The sequence below is a fragment of the Amblyomma mixtum genome, chromosome 4, assembly GCF_055824585.1.
Source record: "Amblyomma mixtum isolate Tamu chromosome 4, ASM5582458v1, whole genome shotgun sequence".
Classification (NCBI taxonomy): domain Eukaryota; kingdom Metazoa; phylum Arthropoda; class Arachnida; order Ixodida; family Ixodidae; genus Amblyomma; species Amblyomma mixtum.
The window spans coordinates 45,542,244-45,561,813 of NC_143015.1; the positions used below are offsets into that span (position 1 = coordinate 45,542,244).

Consider the following 19,570-nt stretch of genomic DNA (forward strand, 5'->3'; position numbering starts at 1 on the left):
TGACAAGGTGGGCGCTGGCTCTCCAGAAGTATAACATTGTAGTGGAGTACAAAAAGGGGTCTCTAAACGCAAATGCCGACGCTATGTCGCGTATGGTCGCCAATGACGAAAGCGAGTAAGATACCGTCGTCCGTTTTCGCGGCCTCGGTTTGCGAGAGGTATGGCATTGTTGGGTGCTGCGTTGGCGGGGGACCGAGGGGTACTTGTTGACCGATGAAGTGGGAGCAATGCGTCGAGCTCCTGTGATTGTTGTGTGCAGCAAGTTCGAAGACTGTGCCGCACAGTTTTGTGGGGAGGTGTTAGGCTCGACGCGCCGTCTGCAGCGACGACAGTGGCGCCAGCGGGACTGGGCTGCGTGAATAACGGCCGGTTTCAGCACGCTGAGTGTGTGTGTGTGTATTTGTGTACGCGTTTGCTTGCGGCGTCCCGTTCTGGGAAGTGTGTTGGTCGCGCACACGTGCGCCCGCCGGTGGCTCCTTACCCTCTCCTTCGAGGTCGAGAAACGGCCGTCGCCCCCTCCTTCACGGCCGAGAGACACTGATGGCTAACCTTTGCGGCAGCCTTTGTCGGCGGCTGCGGGGGGGGGGGGGGGGGGGAAGAGTGGCGGCGCAACCAGGGGACGGAGGCCCCTAAATCGGTTGTCGGCGGAAACGCGTCTGTTTGGATTCTCAAGTTCGCTCAAAACCGACAGCGGACCGACAACGAAAGGGAGTCCATCATGGTGCGGAACGGCTCCGACTTGACAGCGAGAATGTGTATATCACCTTAGTTGCCGCCAAAGGACTCCTAATTCCACGGAACGATGGGTGAACAAAATACACAAATCGACCATCTGTGCGTGGGAGGACCGGCGAGAGTGTGAATGTCCCGCCTTTTTGTCACGGTGGCGAGAGGGTGATGTTCCGCCCTTTTGTGGGCGGGTTTCGTCAAGAAATGTGATTGGCGATGTTCGAACAACCAAGTTTCCCCCAGATAGGTACCTGGGGAATTGAAAATGTATAAAACGTGGCTTCAGTGTGCTTCTAAGGGAGAGACTCCTGATAACCTGCTTTGTAAATAAAATCGTCTATCTTGTCTGGCAGTAACCGGCTGCATCTTATTCGGCACGTTGCTGGAGAGAAGAACTTCGGAGACCATCCCGAGGTACGAACCACAGTGCACTAAAACATATCTAGGCGTTTCGCCGCTTCCACCGTGCTAGCGGGAGGTGCCCACTGCAGTCCAGGGAAAATTATGGCAGCGCCCAGGGAGCCCTTTTTGGAAAGGTCTATAGCGGCAGCGCCAGCCGCACCTGCTCACAATAGCAGTCAACTCATTGGTTTCATGTAAGGCCTGCATATGGTGCAGCTTTGCTACATGCTTGATGTTGCTGCATGCTTAACTGACATCACGAGTGCGAGCTGCTACAACTACAGTGATTGCCATTTGGAAATGCCACAATGGTTGGCTGCGAGTTGAGATAAACAGGAAATGTCGTAATTTTCTAATACCACCGAGGTAGAATATTTCGAATAACATAAGTGCAGTGCGTGATTTATCGAACAGCAAGCACTATTTGAAATTTAGAACATGCGCGCTAACCCATACGAGAACCAAAAATCCGCAACATACTGCACACAAATCGTGTTAGACGCCGCGGCCGCGGGAGCATGGGCGCCGCCATATTTAATCACGTGACCGTTCCGCCATCGCCGGCCTTCGGGCGTAAGGCTAAATGGAGGAAGACGATCCTCGTGTCACGTGACTTTTAATGACGTCATTCCAAAATGGCGTTTGTTTAGGTACATTTCTGGGTACTTTTTGTTGCAAAATTAGGTAAAAATGGCGTCGCAAAATTTTGAAACGTCCCTAGCCATAGTTTCTAGGTCGCTGGCGTCTCCACGGTTGCCACGGTGACCATCGTTGTCATCGCCAACGCCACGGTGGTTTGTTGACATGGCTGCGATGGCTGTTTACCGCGCGGTGCATTGACGTGTGGAGTAAGTGCTGCCGTGAAAGTCATCAAAGGTTGGTGCAATGACGAGTAATATTGACCGCGCTAACGTCCGGACTTGTACCCCAGTGCCCTAGTGTTGTCTTTATTATGCAAGTTTGCAGTGCGACCTGTTCCAGCCGTGGTATGATATCGGAAGCCCCTAGAGACGTTTAGCAAGGCGGTGCTTGACTGAATTTGAGGTCACTTCAGTTCTCTTCGGCACCTTTCGGTATTGTATCTCGTGTTTGAACATTGCCTCCTCTAGAAGGAGGCAATGGTTTGAAGCATTGGATGAGTGTCGAAAATTAAGTTTCCTTGTGTTGCGCGTAACTGATTCTGACCTCTACGTACTGATAGGATGAGCTCGTATGCATAAAAATGGTGGGTACTGCGAGCCATTTGGCAGTTGCGGTACATACCGTATTGTGCGTTTTTATCGTAAAGACTTTCAAAATTTTTCTTACCTCAACCGGTGGCTCGTTTGCGGTGAAACTGCACACAGAGCTTGCGTATTATGGTAACTTTTGTATTGTAGCAAGTTTTACAACGCTACTTACTTAGTTGAGCCGTGCATGATGCAAAAGCGCAATCGTCTGCGTCGAGATCGGCGTACCGAAACTCAAAACACCGAGTTTTTGCTGAAGGGCGGCAGTAGCGCCATCTGTCTTCTGCAGTGGAAAGCGTCACAAGACAAGGCGAGCGTTGCAAGGAGCGTGGGCCCTTTGAATACGCCGTTCCGGCCTTTTCGTCTGCTTCAATTGAAGCGCTTCGACATTTTCGGCCAACTGAGCGGAAAAAAATGCCAGAATCAATTATTTTAACGAGGCTCTGCCATTAAAAGAATATTGTTTGACGTCTTTTTTTCGTCCAATGATTTTATCCAATTCAGCTTATATCGTCTGCTTTCGTGGCTCTCCTAAAGCGTCGGAGGACGACGTCGCGAAGTCCTGAGCTGTGTTTTTCTTGTTTAATTTCGTTGTCGAAGACAGATGGGGCTACTGCCGCCCTTCAGCAAAAACTTGGTGTTTTGTGTTTCGGTACGCCGATCTCGACGCAGACGATTGCGCTTTTGCATCATGCACGGCTCAACTAAGTAAGTACCGTTGTAAAACTTGCTACGATACAAAAGTTACCATAATACGCAAGCTCTGTGCGCAGTTTCACCGCAAACGAGCCAGCGGTTGAGGTAAGAAAAATTTTGAAAGTCTTTACGATAAAAACGCACAATACGGTATATGCTATGTTCCTGGAGTCCTGCATGTGTGCCCACCGGCGACAAGCTATGCTAAAAAAAAACAATTAAAATGCGGAAGGAAGGCGGACTGGACGTATACACGCTAGCCTTTGAAAGGACAACACATCTTCCGTCATAATGTTTGATATGCCTGCAGTGTCTACCCACCAACTAGCCAAGCTGTAATGGATTACTTCGCGTTGACACCCATGTTGCGCAAAGCACACGGTAGGCCACAGCTGCTTTGTACGACGCCGTAGCGTTGCATCGTGCCACATGAACTGTACGCCGCTTTCTTCGCTGATAGGCGTTTAGCAAATGGCGTAGTATGGTCACACCACCGAACCTTTGAATATCTAGAAAGCCGCTTTTCTTTTATCTATTTGGTGAAGTGTTTATATTCATTAAGTAGAACGTGTGGTTCTTGGTGTATTTCTTGTAACGTTCAGCATTGGAATAAAGCCAGACAAGGCCGAAACTTGTTTTGCTTGCTCTGTCATTTCTGTAATGGTTTGTGATGAAGTGGGAGGCTTGACTTAGGCTTTCAGCATCTGCGTAGCCAGAGTGGCCCTTGGGTTTGTTTGGGAACGATGTTGGGTTATTGCAGGGTAAGTAAAACACAACACAGAGAGAAACGTAAACACTCCGGATGATCAGTTTCTTGCACTTTCTGTGTGTTACATTTTCTGAGCTTCAATTTCTAGACGCCGTGAATGCATTCCAAATTTCACAGCTGTTTTTTCTGCTGCAGCAGTTAGTAAAAACACAGACTGATAGGCAAGTTGGTATGACATAATAAGGCAAAAACAGCAGACCTGCATAAGGAAGATGCTGCGTGTTGTCTCATCTTCCTTCATCCTTGTGCAGGGTGCACTGTTTTAGCCTTATTAGTAAAAGTATGTTGTACAGGGACGTTGGATGCCATGCATGCCGTAATGTGCTGCATTAACATTTTTAGCTAGAAGGGTTTCTTTTTGACATTAGCATTGTATAAGTGAATATAATTTGTGCGCATACATGAATAGCATGGTGGCTTGGCCTTATGTAGGCCACTGCATCATTACGAAGTGTATGAGGTGTCACATTAATTGCGCGCCTGCTTTTACTGCACGTTGCCAGTTTTGAGGGGAAAATCTGTTTTGTGTGGAGTCAGCAGTGACTAGGCAAGCGACCTTTAAATGGAAATAAGCTTGCTCCATAGATGGCAGCTCTGTGGGGCAATGGACACACACACAAAAAAAGAGTAGCCATGACCTTTCAATATAAAGTTAAGAAGCAGCATAAACCAAACATCAACACGCCATGCATGTGACATGCTTCTCTGCATACAGTGAAGAGCTTAAAAATGCATGAAATGTAAACATGGCTTGTCTGCTTATATTTGGTTGTTCCTTTTAGAGGGAAGCATTTTGACAAATTTTTCTCTGGTTTATGGCAAACGTCTAAAGGAGTGTGGGATTTCAGTAAGGAAACATTTACAGTTGGCCACATAAGTTTGAAGTATTCAAATTAGAAGGTCTGAAAAAGCTCTGTGCCTTTTCTTTCTAGCTGCATTCTAATTTTCATTCTTCGCTTGCCATGCTGCTGAATGGGTGGGTCTGCTGGTTCCTGAATTACTGTTTTTGTATATGTGCACAGTCAGAACATATGTATATCACGAGTATGAGGCAACATATTTAAAAGCTCAATGTGAAAAGAGCTTGTGGATACATTTTTGAAGGTTGGCAGCTCAGTTCGCTGATATGTTTAGGTGCTTTTTATATTGTCAAGGCCCAGTAGGTATTAAAGGAGTAGAGACAACAAAATTTTAGTTGTTTCTTTCGGTTAGAATGATGCGCAGTACTTTAGAAAGACTAGACAGCTGCATGGATTGTGACAAGAGGCAATATATTTATAATTGCATTTTTTCTCTCGCACTGCTTTAGCTTAAACAACCGAACGACGACTGTGATGTCAGGGATGTGTTCAGGTCATGTGAGGCATACAAAGACAGCAGTATTGTTGCAGCTTTGTTCACTGTTATTTGCATCAACTCGCACACAAACCTGTCTAAGAGTTGGAGTCACATAAAGTGAACAGGCAGCTATTATATCTCTTTTTGCATGCCTCATGTGACCTGAACATGTATCTGACTTCAGAGCAGTCATTCGGCTGTTAAAAACCGAAACCAGATGACACGAGAAAAAAAATTATTCATAGTGATGGTTCAACAGCGCAAACACACACAGACCAAGAAGGAGACAAGACAAGAGTTGTAAGTTCAGCGCTGTGTGTGTCTTGTCTCCTTCTTGGTCTGTGTGTGTTTGCGCTGTTGAACCATCACTATGAATCTACACCAACTAGCCCAATCTGCAGTTCTTCTACAAAAAAAATTAAATTGTAGATTATTTAGCTGACAAAGTTAAAATCCACATGGTGGCTTGTGTATAGCATTGCCTAGTGCATCAGCGTAAAGAGAAATGTGCATCCAAAAATTTGGTTTCTCTACTCCATTAAAGATGTAGCCCATGACATGTTTGTGGCAGACCTTTGAGTTCATCATTCTTTTATGAGTTGTGAAAGTGGCTCACTAGAGTGTAGCATATCAGGAGTCAGAGTGTTACTGGAGTACTCTGACCTCATGGTGATTAAAATAGAAGAAAACTAGTTGAGTCCACAAAGAATGAGGTGCTCCTTTCAGAAGCAGAGCTGCTGTGAAGAATGTTCTATGAAAAGACAACCATCAGCTCTTTGCTACATTTCAGGTTATTATTTTCTTGAAGACCTAGTAATGGGTATTACAGAAATGATAAGAGGTATGTTACAGAAATAATTGGTACCTGCATATTAGCATGACAAGGGGTGACTAATAGAATTTTTGTAGGGGTCTATAGAATTTTGCCTCCATCGAAATGCGACCGCCACAGCCGGGATCAAACCCACGTCTTTCAGGTCAGCAGCCAAGCACCATAACCTCTGAGGCACTGCGGCGGCCAGTGATTTTCTATTACTGGCCCTCGGTACGGTGGGTTCACGGTTTTGCGGTAGAAATGTTATTGGTGTATGCCTGTTGTGCATATATTGGCTGAATATTTTTGTTCAAATTAGTGCAAAATTTGTGAGTTCTTTTTTCTCTTAGAATCCACAATTCATACTGTGGCAGCTGTTACACTTGTATGACACCTTGATAAAACTAGCCAAAAATTATCAGGTCGGCCTGTGGTGGAACCGCGACGGGGACTATGTGAAGTGGACTATGGACAATCACTTCACCAGCAGCCTATGCGAGTACCTCGCCGAAACTGGTCTCCACTCCTTCTTCTAACTTTCTGTAACCTACATTCCACTCCCCCTTTTCTCAACTTATGCCTCACGGCAGACTACTCGAATAAAAAAAAAAAGTGTGTAGCAAACCAAGAAGGGCATGGGACAATTATAGTAATTTAGATGGAGTGGGGAAGTTGTCTATCGTTAATTTTTAGATTGCAGATATAGTAAAAGTAGACGATACCTAGGCAACATGTAAGACATAAAGCAGAGACCTGGACTTTTGGTTGCTTATAATGTGGTTAGCCGTTGCCCCGCCGCAATAGCTGAGTGGTTAGGGTGCCCGCTGCTGTTCCCAAGGACGGGTTCGATCCCAGTTGCGGCAGCTGCCTATCAGTGGAGGCGAAATGCTAGGCGCCTGTGTACTGAGTGACATCAGTGCTCGATAAAGAGCCCCATGTGGTCAAAATTAATCCGTAGCGCTGCACTATGGCGTTCCTCATAACCCATGTTGCCTTCGGACGTTAAACCCCATATTCTATACCATACCATAACTTTGACGTGTTCTGTGTGCTTTACCATTTAAGCTGCAGTAATTGCTGAGCACTTGTTGAGTTTTCATGAGTATTTTTATGTGCACAATGTGTGACGGGGTGCATATCGACAATTATGTACGCATGGCACTCATGCTAAGACTGGCGTGCATGTGAATATTCGTGTCCATCGTGTAAATAAACGGAAGTTGCATAAATAGTGAACTAAATGTAGTGTCAAAATGTCTGTGAAGAAAAAATTCTCATGTTTGCATGTGCTGTTGAGTCATTTTGATTGTAATGGCAAGCGTGGTTACGTTCAAGATTGCAGCAATATCTCGGCACATTATGATTTTGAATGGTAAAATTTTGTCTGTCTTGCATCCGTTGCAGTTTCAAGTAAGGTGGACGCACACAGTTTCAGCATTGCTTCCAACATGATTTGTGTGAATGGCTTTATTGTACACTGTTGGGAGTAAGGCTTCTAGTCCATCCGAAGTGCTCTGATGAAAAATACCTTTTATAATGGTACTTGTGGTTTCATGTCATTAAAACTACACTCAAATAATAAATAATGTGAGTTTGAGCTGCATAAGTGAAAGTTATGTGACCACTTTGTTCATGACAGTACATTTGGTTCGGTTCGATCCGCTACAATGATAGAAGACCGTTCTGCTTTGAAACAGCAAATTGACATGCATTCAATTAATAAGCTTGGGATGAGCAACAAGAGAGAATGCGTACATATTGTTGACGATGCAATGTTGACCCTTAAGTGCCCCTGTTACGTTTTGTTTTGTTGCCTTAATTTTCTTATGGTCGCACTGAGCTACCCGATTTAGAAAACTGCCAAAAAATAGTCGCACGTCCTAGCTTTAGTCAAAATCAAGGAGAAGAAAACATGCATATTTATATTTTCGTTTTATTTTTATGAATCAATTTTATTGGCGTTTCCTTTGAATGAGTGTGTTGATTTTCGTCAACTGCATAAATGACTTTCTTATTTATGTTGCAATTTTTAACGTTTAATGCTTTTTTTTTCTAGTTTATTGCTGGTTTCGGCTATTTATATTTACTTTTCTTTGAGGGAACGCGCGATGATGATGATGATGATGCTAGCGCTCTTACAGCGCCCCCTACAATCAGTTAGCAAATAAGAAAAAAAAAACAACATGGCGGTGGTTTACGTACGTTCGAATCGCGGTCGGCGGCTGTTGCGAGTGAAGTATTCGTCGGTGTCTCGTCTTTGTGGCGTGTGTAGTTCTTTAAATTTGCCCCTTTTTTGTTTGTGACCAGTAGACCGCCTATGGAATGCGTGTTTACCTCCCATGCGTCCCTAAAGGTGAGTGAGCAGGACGCAAGCCCGCGCCGTCCAGTACTGGCGTCCCTGATCTGGGTGTTTCCAGCTCATTCTGGAAAATATCTGTGCATATAACTCTTGTTATAATCATCACGATGCAGTGCGTGGGCTGTGATATGTCGTCACATTGACTTTCTCGTGATGCAAGGGTTGGAGAACATTGCAGCATGTCGTTTCCAGCCCGCCTTCGATCCTTCAAGACTGATCTGGACACCGAATAGTGACAGTACCAGTTGACGACTGTTGTGGGTGCGAGGTGGCGTAGATCTGCTAGATCACAGAGAGAAGCAATTGCCGGCAGAATAATCGCAAGACTAACCCACCTGTGGCTCGCAACCACCTCAGTGGACTGAAAAATGCTCGGGACAGAGCGAAGCAATAAAGCTGCACGGTGCGAACGCTATAGATACGTTGCTTACGTCTCATGTAGTACCTATCTGAATTAAATGTTCTGGAATGCACTGGCAGTGTGTACTTCTGCTCTTGGGGCCGAGTCGTCCTTCATGGCGCAGAAAGAGTGTTCTGAACGCATGTGCATACGCTGGGCGGCGCACCTTAAAAATAAAATTGTTTCCATGTTCACTGCATGTTTTCAAAGGCACATGAGTTCTAAGGTAATCATCTGAGTTCTCGTTCTGCTGGTATAGTCATATTTGGTCTTTGCAATCAATGACTCTGTGCCCACATGCTGTCAAAAAGCAAGATTTGTCAGATCTTTCTCAGCCAGAGCTGATGTGCTGGCATGCATAAATTGATATATAGTATCGTAATAGTGTGACACTGAACACTTTATTAAGATGTAATAGCAAGTAATTTCGATGTTTGTGTAAGCCAGTGTATTTGCCTTCATTGAAAAAGATATTCAAGAAAGTGTTTTGGTGTTCGTATGAGGCGGGACAGAACTTGTCTATACAAAGTATGTGATAGCCAAGTGCTCAGGGCCAAATGTCACCTATCACTGCCTCTCGCTGGGGCAGGTGGCTCTCTGGAATTCTTTACTTCAGCATACTGCAAAACTAAAATATGTGAAGAGCTGTGCTCAAATTTCGCTTTACCGACTGTAGTTATTGGCTGTTGATTTTTTTTTTGCACGTGGTTTACTGCTGATACAATAACACACATGGCTCAGTCTGTGCATTGTACTGCGTGCTACTTACTGCATGCAATGCTTCAAAAGCAAGGGTTCGGGCAAGTTGTTTGTTCTAGTTAAGGTTGGTCGCTGAACAGAAAGGGACGACACGGGAACCAGACACACAGCACCGACTGTCGAGATTTCTGTCAGTGCTGTGTGTCCGGTTCTCATGTTCATGCTGTCTTTATTTCTTTGCAATGTGACCAACCTTAGCTTCAAAAGCAGTCTTCGCACTATGTATAGGGAGGGTGCACAGAGAGGGCCTGGTAATAAGCGTGTTCATTTTGTGCTCGTGTCTGTGTACAGCACCTGGTGCTAACTGCTCGCTATACTGCACATTTCAATTTAGGTGCCAAATATACTTGTGATGCAGTGTGTGCACACCTGGGAATGTTCTCGCATTTTGCATGGTACAGCGAGCACTCTTTTCCTTAACATGTAACAAACTGTAGCTGTCTTTCAAAAATATCATTTTAGTGCATCAGCATCAGAACCCCCCATGTTGGAATAATCCGTCGGTCTGAAGCCTCAGGTGACAGAGTGGAGGGAGTGAAATCCACCTTCACGAAATTGCAGGGAAGAGGGAAGAGAGGGCGGGAGGAGGCGGTTGGCAAGCGGTTGCAAATCTGAGTCGAAGGGTGGAGTGGATGTGTCACTGATGGATGGGATTTCATCGGGTGAGTGGAGTGGGGGTGTCACGTAGTGATTGATGGTACCCATTCGTACAGTCTGACCCTGTCAGCGGCTGCTCGGTCCGGCAGGAACATAATGCTAACTTTGGCTTATGGGGTTTAACGTCCCAAAGCGACTCGGGCTATGAGGGGCGCCACAGTGGAGGGATCCAGTAATTTCGACCAACAGTGGCCCTTAACGTGCTCCGACATCGCACAGCATCTGGGCCTGTTGTGTGTCACCATCGGAATACAACTGCCGCAGGCGGGGTCATACCAGCGTCTAATGGAATTTGTTTAATTTTGTCGTTACACTCACAGTAAGATTAGTCTTTCCCAAGTACAAGTTGTATTTAATGTCAGAGTCCAAGGAAGGGCAGCTTTCCAAAGCCACAGCTGGGCTTGTACAGCGTAATTAAGCAGCATTAACATCCTTTAGAATCAATTAACGTGTTTGTACTATGATTACACAATGGACACAGTATTTATCAAGGCAAACAATGGCAGCGTATATATGCCTGCAAATGTTTAAATCAAGAATAGTATCTGCTAGCTTATTAAAAATATATCATTTATAAAATGACCGTCCAACTTCTCAGAAGTACCAAATCTGTGGAGAAATACAAATTGAAGATTGCCAATATGCCTAGGAAAATACATTTTGACTGTCAAAAAAGGATTAGGAGCACTTTATTATTAACTACGCGAGGATTGTGGAAAGATGGGTCGGGTCACACCCAATAGTGCAAAACATGAACCCTTGGAAAAGATGCGAAGTTGTGGCGCCTATGCACTCATATGCTGTGCATAATGGGCTGCCTTGCATTACCATAACCTGTCCAGGTAGACTGCCACAAGTCAATAAAAATCTCCGATATATACAACCACAGTTTTCAGTTAGGTAGACATTTTATTTGTGACATTCTTAATCTAGCTGGCAGGCTATCACCAGCCCGAGGTGAATGTGACGTGCAGGATGAAACGGGTGCCATATGTGGATACTGGAGTAAATGTGATGTGATGAGCCTTGGGAGCATTCCTCTTCACATGGCGCCAGGCAGTCTTGCGGCCACATAATACAGCTGACAGTGCTTCATTCTGTAACCTGTAATACTGCAGTTACTTGCATCATGGATGCAGTTTCTTGTGGGAAAAAATTAGAATGGTAAGTTTGGTGCATTTATTACATGGTGTAAAACATGGTGTGGTCAGTTGAACTTTCCCCAGATTTTGATGATTGATGTAGGGAAAGCATTTATTATGCAAATGCATCCATTATTTAAGTAAATATGGTGTACAAAAACCTGGAATGGAAACAGAAATCAGCCTCTGCAGGATTGAAACAAATTCCTAACAACTTTGGCGCAGCACCATACCCATGACTGCCAAGCCACATTTTAGCCCCTAGCCTTTCACTCTACACTGTCCTTAATCTGTTCATTCCCAATGGGCCAGACATGAGGCCGTATGGCACTCGGGTATCCGTATCTGCCTATATGGACATGCCACGTTGTCTACTACACAGCTTTTTAAACACTTGTAGCAACAGTGTCAGTTTTCTCAGAAGCATGAAACTTTGTTACGATTAGTTTTATGACACACCCAGCACATTAACAGGCATTCTAGCCAAATTATAATTTCGTTGCAGTTGGGCTTTGAAGCATTTTTCATTATTGAGTAAAAAGGAAATGACATTAACTGGGCACTATATGTTTCATCTAAGCTGCCTTCTCGACAAATAGGGGCATTTTAGAATTTCTAGGCAACAAAGTTGGCACAGTGTTCCCATCACACAACAGAAGGCTCATTGCTTGGAAGGCTGGTGGAGAGACACTGTGTAAGAGCCAAGCAAGTTCATTTATGAAGTGCTTTATCATGTGAGAGAAGGCTATTCACGGCTGTTTCTACCATGGCAATATAAGTTCGTGTCACAAATTGCACCAGCAATGTTCTGAAAAATGAGTAATACTGTTTTTCTGTTGCAGCAGTATTCTCTTTGCAAAATAAGATGAATAGTAGTTTTGTGCTGCAGCTTTCAGTGTGCAAGATGACAGCTACGGCTTAGCCTTTTGTCAAGAATACTTTTTCTCATATGCATTGCAGAACTGTAGAACCACATATTGTCAACTGTCCTAAAAGGCAAGGTGTGTTGCTGGGCGAGTTGGTTGGGGTACATCTTGAGAAAAACAGCACTTGCAGACAAAGGAAACGAGAAGGACACACAACTGCGCTGTTTTTTTTTTGTGTGTCCTTCTTGTTCTGGTCCTTTGTCTGCAAGCGCTGTTTTTCTCAAGATGTCCTAAAAGGGCGGTGCACTGTGACAGCACGACGCAACAAAGAGGAATGCAGCATGGAGCGACACTTCATACTAATTTTATTGAAGAGCGCATGCCTCTATGAGTGCATCACATGCAGACAAAATGAAATTGAGCAGGGATGACGAAGAAATAAAATTATAGTGAATGCAAGGCAGGTATGAACAAGAAAATGAGTGCACTAATTTCCCAAAGATGAAAAATGTTTGCCAATTGTCAGAAGTTCTCTGTTGAGCAGTGTCAGAGAGGGCGTACTCACACAAGCAGATTCTGAGTAGGGAATGAGGGGCCTGAAATATCTCAATTTCTTAATTGTCGGGTTTAACATTCGGGAGCGGCACATGGGCTATGAGGGACACCATAATGGAGGTCTCTGGATTAATTTACACCACCTGGGGCCCTTTAATGCACGCTGACTTTGCACAGCACATGGCCATCTTTGTATTTTGCCTCCACTGAAATGTGGTCGCTATGGCCGGATCAAACCCACAGCCTTCGTGTAAGCAGTCTAAGAACGCCAGAGCCACTGAGGCGCCGTGGCGGGATGAGTTCTCCCTTCCTAGGAGGAAAGTTTCGGGAAAAAGGAATGACTAGAAAAGAAATACCAGAGGCCTGTAGTGTACCGTCAATGGTGCTGCTTGATATGGGATATGATGGCGCACCTTTCTCATGACCATGTGGGCTTCAAGAAAATTAGCAAATGACACTCCTCTTCCCTGCTGTGTCTTGAGCTTGCTATGCTAAAGCACTTTGTCAGAATAGCCTGCCAACTAGCTCATAACATAATCCTAATCCCTCACCTGAAATCTGCCATCTTCAGCTGGCAGGGCCTACAAATGCCAGCACAGTCAGATGCTACTTTCTGGCTGCTCTGCATCTGACACGAATGTAGCTCCATTATAGCAACAGCATGCATGTGCTTGCACATGTGCACATGCGTTGCATGGTCAACACGTACTTGTGTACATGTTGTGGCAAGCCTTGCACTGCTCACAATGAAGCTCACAGCCACTGCACGATTTGCTAGTTCTTTCCACTGTGTGCTTGAAGTTCACCAAACTTTGTGACTTTACATGCCACTGGCCATCTCCCACTCTCTCAGTACTGGACTTAGAAAGCTCAATCCCCACTTTATGCTTCCTAAATAGGGCAGATTTGCAGTGGTCTGCTCCTCCTTTGACACCTGTTGTAAAGTTTTTCGGATGTGAAATTGAAGAGTACTTTGATTAATGTATCCAATCACCCATTTACCTTGCCACCAAAGTGAGAGTACTTCAGTGCCTTGACTCCAAGTGATTATTTGTTGTTAATCCAATGTACTGCCGATAGCAGTAAGCCCACTGACATGCCCTCTTTGTGTATGTTTTCTCAAAATTTCTGACAAAGCCGAAGGCAATTAAGCTGATGCTCTTTGGAGTGGATACCAAGAAGTGCAGGGAGCAACTGTTGAGACTCAGTCTCATCTGTCCACTTCATCAGAGTGTGCAGCATGTCCCTTGTTGTACTCCTGCAGTCCTTGTTTGTGACTGTATTCAGGTGCGTGCTCCAGTTGTGTAGCACCTGCCAGCTGCAAAGCAGTCGACTCTTCAAGGGACCCATCACCTGCTCCCATGCACTGCCATAAACAGGGGCACCATCAGACATAAATGCCTGACATGGTATTGTGTTTTTTTCTTTGATGGCCTCGAAAAACCTCACCACAGTGCCCGTGTTCACCCTTTTTGAAATCAAGTAGGCACACGGGATACCAAAGGCATCTTGAGAAATTGTGAGCAGGGTTGTCAGTTGGAGTTAGTACTTATTTATGCCATGGGTGGAGTCAGTGCACAGTTTTGCTGCCCCCAATTCATAAAGGAGCTCTCGTTGTGGGAACGTCATTAATGCTAGCTCAAAGTCACCATCATGACTGTTGGGGTCACCCTTCTTCCTGTAATACAACAGTGGCGACTCATTTTTTGCCCTCATTTCTTCGACCCATAATTCAACACTCTTAAAATCGTCTGGATCTCTCTGCTCTGTTTTTCCAATCCTAAACTTATCTGCAATGTTACGGAGGTCCTTAGTGGTCACAAGTTGCATCCGTGGGCTTGATCCACTTGTACCTGCTCGGATGTTGTGCACAATGGTTTTTTCTGGCACTCCTTCTGCTAACCGGCCTGAAAATGGTACAGAAAAAAACTGTTAACATCTCTGGTTCATCTGCCTACAGCCATGTAATAAAGTGACAAATACTTCTGGTCGGATTCCTTCGTCTTCCACTTTGTTCCTTTTCACAGGTGACACACAGTTCATCTTACTTTCATTTCACTTTTGTGGCACTGCAAAGCACACAACAAAATGGTTGTTTCAAAGCCAGATGGACTTTATTTTTATGAGCTTGAGTGTTTAAACTTGCATACTGCAATGCAAAACAGGGAAGTTATATACAGCGTGTTATAAATGCGGAATATAACAGCACTGAAAATGTGGACAAGAAAAGAATAAGGACATGTGCTTCTAATCCTGTCCCATTTCATTCTTCATATTCAAAAAATGCACCGATTCGCCTGACAGCAACCTTTAAAGGAGTAGAGACACCAAATTTTTGAACGCGAACTTTGTTTCTTTGGACTTGTGCACAAGACAATAGTGTGCACGAGTCACAATGTAGAATTCACTTACGCCAGGTGAATAATTTCTAAGTGAATATTTTTCTCATGCTGTTTCAGTTTCAACACCTGAATGACTGCTGCTAAGTCAGAGACAATTGGAGGGCATGCCAGTCATACATAAACTGAAATATAAATACTGCTTGTTCATTTTTTTTTTTGCGATTTCAACTCTTGTGCAGGCTTGTGTTTTATGTTAGTGGTTTTTGAGGAAAGGAAATGGTGCAGTAACTGCCTCAACCATGCCATGAAGGAAAGAAGGAGTGAAAGAAGCAAGAGAGAAAGGTGCTGTAGTGGAGGGCTCCGTAATAATTTCGACTGCCTGGGGATCTTTGGGCACTGACACTGCGCAGCACATGGGCACCTCTTGCCTCCATCGAAACTCAGCTGCCGCAGCCGGGTTCTAACCCGTCTACTCCAGCTTAGTAGCTGAACACTCAAACCACAGCCGTTCCTGCGAGCGTTACTGATGAAGTGCCAAAACAGCCAAATAATTCTAATTAATGAAAGTTCACTGCAGACGATCTGTCTTATGAGAAAAAACATGGCCCTTATACAACCATTAGACTGGTGGCGTTGCTTTGATCAGCAACAAAATGCCTACGCTTTTGACAGGCAGCCAAAAAAAGAGGCTAGCATCGAGTGCAACTGTCAGTCATTCAAGACACGTTTCATAGAGCTCAAGCCGACTTCTTACGGATGAAGTTCAACGTCAGCCGATTGAGCGACAGACCTAGGATAGTCAATGAAACCAGCAGAAAAACAAAAGAACAGACATTGGAGTAGTTCAGTGCTAGACGACATTCCTAATTATGTTCAGTTCGAAAGACTGGACCCCTTCCACAAAGCATCTCTAAACTAAACGGCATGAAGTTCGTACAGACTGTGCTGTGCATGCAATGTGCCGTGGATCAATTGTTTTTCACCCTTCGATGCGACCAAGTAGGCTCAAGTGAATTGCACTACAGTCAGATACAACTCGAGAACGAAGTGGCAGATGGCCCTTAAAGAAGACCCCCCCAGTCAATGGCGTCAGCTGATTTTCATCAGTTAACCCAATTAAAGCCATAACTAATCCTCTTTCATCTGCCACCCTCCTGCAGTGCTACCCCCTAGGATTAACCATGACATCATGAGAATCTGTCGACGCCATTGGATGGCAGGCTTCCTTTGAGGGGCATTGGCCACTGGGTTCTTAAGCTGTGCCCTACTATAACTTCTTCCGCCCCTCGTTTTGTGGGACATGCCTTCTCCCACTTTACAATAGGCATTTTCGTGTTGTCCCACCTCTTTTGTGCCATAGATGCATCGCAGAAGAATAAAAATCATTGAAATGATCACTCGAGTTAATGAGCAATATCTTCCCCCTAAAATACATTTCTATTACACTTTCGTCTCCCATTTATGAAAGGTTGGTGGAGTGTAGCTTCTAAACGTTTTCACATTCCGGTACAGTCAACACAGCATGCACAAATGCTTTGTACAAGAGGAGTGGCTAACCTGCAAGCCCTCTGGCATCATCCTGGGACAGCCTTTGGTGGCAGGCCTCATTGAAGTGTCCGTAGTGTTTCTTTTGAAACACTACATATACCTTGCCCTCTTTCTCCATGACCTCTAGAGTAGCAAAGCAGTGTTTGCTGATTTTGCAGCTTCCTTGCCCCTTTTCCTGCCTTTGGCGCTGTTCTAGAGGAAGCTCTTCGTACGAGCCGGAATGGTGGCAGTGCAGGTAGCGTTTAAAAACCCTTGGTGCACATTCCTTCTTTCCTGTAGAAGCTATAAAATGGCAGCAAGTTTTGCTTTCTTCTCCGTCTTTCCAGGTGCAAAATCCTGAAACAGAAAGATTGTAAACATAACTAAGCACTCCACATAGTATTAGTTAATTATTAGTGTGAAAGCACAATTCCGAACGGTAAACTCCGAGCAAGATCCTGCGATGTGTATGTGGGTTTGTGCCAAGAGCATAGCAACGGCGACATAGCAACCACAGCCTCACAGCAGCATTGCAACATAGTTATGACACGATGCCAACATATGATGTTAAGTCCATGACCACTCATGACTAAAAAGAAATTTTTAAAAATTGAGGCGTGAACAAAGGTGGGCTCCATTTTGATAAAACGTGTACACAATGATAGCACATGAATAACGGCATAAGGCATCCTTAGAAAGCCAACAGTAAAGTAACAAGACAAGGCAATGTTCATGAAATTCTGCTTTTGCACGTTTATAAAATTTCGGCAAAACTTCTCTGTCAATTTTTTGTGTATCACACTACTTTCATTTTTTGAAAAGCAAGGCCAAATTAAAGTTTGTACTTTTTACATACACTAATGAAAAATGCATGTGCTATGGAGTGGGCACATATGCAGTACTCTCGCACTACTACTGACGCTCTGCCTCTGCCAAGTGCGCATGACAATCACAGATTTAGCTTCAAATTTTTAGCCTTTTGCCTGCAGTGCAAAACTGCATTTCCCAGCTTTTTTATTGTTAAAAATTTATCAGTCATTCGCTTACTGTTTTTTCCTGCTATAGTGCATGGGGAACAATTTTTGGAGAAAATTATTAAGTTCAGGTTAAGTTATTACACGGACTGTTACATGGAAGTATTTCAATTTTACTACACCCTGCAAAAACTCATTCCTGCACAGCAACCTTTTACATGGCCCTGTCCTTTGACCACAAATTCAGGTCAGCGCTGTTGACTTCTAAAGGCAGAACAATGCTGGGCATTCTTCCTACATACTTCTGCATGTTGCGATTGCCATGGCTTCAGCGCTGCTAAGCCAGTGCATGCCGCGACAATGTTGTGTGTCCTGTTGAGACATTGCAGATGCCTGCAACAAAGCATAAGCAAGGCCTGTAGCAGCGAGTCTGCTGCAAGGACCAGTTTTTTTCCTGCAGTGGCCACTTTAAATATGAAAGAGAGTGCACTGCTTGTCACTTTGCTTATGGAGGAGCTAGGACACCAAAAAAAAAAATTCTGCAGACACACATAAGACTGCTTACCAGCGAGAATGCAAAAGCATTAAAGTGCACAGTCATGCTATGTTGCAGAATGACGAGTCATGAGTGCAAGGCATGACTACGCAACTTTGTACAAACTCTGCACACCTTATGTTACTAGTAAAGTGCTGAGTCATGCTACACTTCAGAATGATTAGGAGTCAAAACTATGACTACCTAAACTTTGTACAAGCTATACACCTTACATTACAAATAAGTGCAAAATGACTATGACAAGTCATGGCTTTCAAAGGTTATAGTACGTTACGTTTCACATTTCACTCGAATGCCCGCAAAGGCTACCTCTGCAGATCTGTCGCACTAGACCAAGCCCATTGAAATCTTCATGGTTCCTTTAAAAAACGTGCATGTCATCGCTAAGTTTTTGTGCACAAAACCACGTGCAAGTTTCCCCAGGTGAGTGTAAGCCCGTAAATAAAAAAAAAGAACGCGCTTTGTGTTTACAAACTTAAAATGCGCGCACTCGAAAAGTCAATAAACTGCAACTTTTCAATCGGTAATCTAAGCGCGCGACTGCATCCCGCTTTGGCCCTTTATTGCTTTAATCACAGCGTGCGTGCATGCAGACTTCGTTTCTTACCTTTATTAGAGTCGAAGACTAGATTCTCCACCTCTTCCTCGAAGTCGTGGTGCCGTCGCAGGTCACGAAGGGCGACAAAATGCTTCGGACGTAAGTCGCACAAGAACGGCCGTGCCTTACTACATGTTGTTGTGACTGGGAGACGGATGCATGGGCCTGCCTACTGGCTGGAGCCGAGCCACCACCGCTGCCGCGTGCAGATAGAGGAGAGATCAGAGGAAAGAGAAAAAGAAAAGACGCGTCGCAGCAACAACCGCGTCCTTCCCCATGAATATCCTTGATGGGTGTTTTTAAATTACTAGTATTGAAGAACGCCTTGTCGCAAACCGCTGAAGCAACGCCATCGCACGTGTCCGTCTCCATGCTCAAGGCAAAAAAATAAAAAAAACAAGCGAGCAAGAAATGCACCTTGGGATACCTTGGGATACTGAGCAAGGATTTTCAAGAAGAGTTGAGATTTTCCCTGTCGGTTGAAGCGCAGTGTTCCCCAAAAGTCCCCACAGAGTGACGTAGAGTAGAGCAGTGACGTCTGTTCTCGGTTGGCCAATCGCAACGAGGATCACCTTCCTCTGAATACGCCCTCCGGGCCTGCGTGCCTTCTCGTTTCGACGTCACTTATTTCTAGGGACCCTACGACGACTGTCGACGCGCTGGTGCTCGGCTGCAAGAGGCTTCTCCGGCTCTCGCGGTGGATAAAGAGCTGCCGGACGGCAGAAAATCTTCGTGCGAGTCCGCACAGAAGGTGCTGGTGCTGAAAAATGTTTGCTTCAACCAGCTCGCTTACTCGTCTCCTTCAGACTGCCCGCATCGGCTCGAATGTGTCAACAGACCGCGGACAGCTACCTGCGC

At 44.8% G+C, this 19,570-nt stretch overlaps 1 long non-coding RNA gene across 3 annotated transcripts; it reads right to left on the reverse strand.

The window, feature by feature from the left end:
* Positions 1 to 11,041: 11,041 nt before the first annotated feature.
* Positions 11,042 to 19,304, reverse strand: LOC149346401 (uncharacterized). Of its 3 annotated transcripts, XR_016292378.1 has the most exons (4): positions 18,722 to 19,304; positions 16,615 to 16,941; positions 14,699 to 14,784; positions 11,042 to 14,622 (listed from the first exon to the last, which is right to left on the reverse strand). It is a non-coding gene; the product is annotated as an uncharacterized LOC149346401 (long non-coding RNA). The 3 variants fall into 3 exon arrangements; XR_016292379.1 differs by lacking the exon at positions 14,699 to 14,784 and having other exon boundaries at positions 18,722 to 19,302; XR_016292377.1 differs by having other exon boundaries at positions 11,042 to 14,784; positions 18,722 to 19,301.
* Between the last annotated feature and the right edge of the window lie 266 nt (positions 19,305 to 19,570).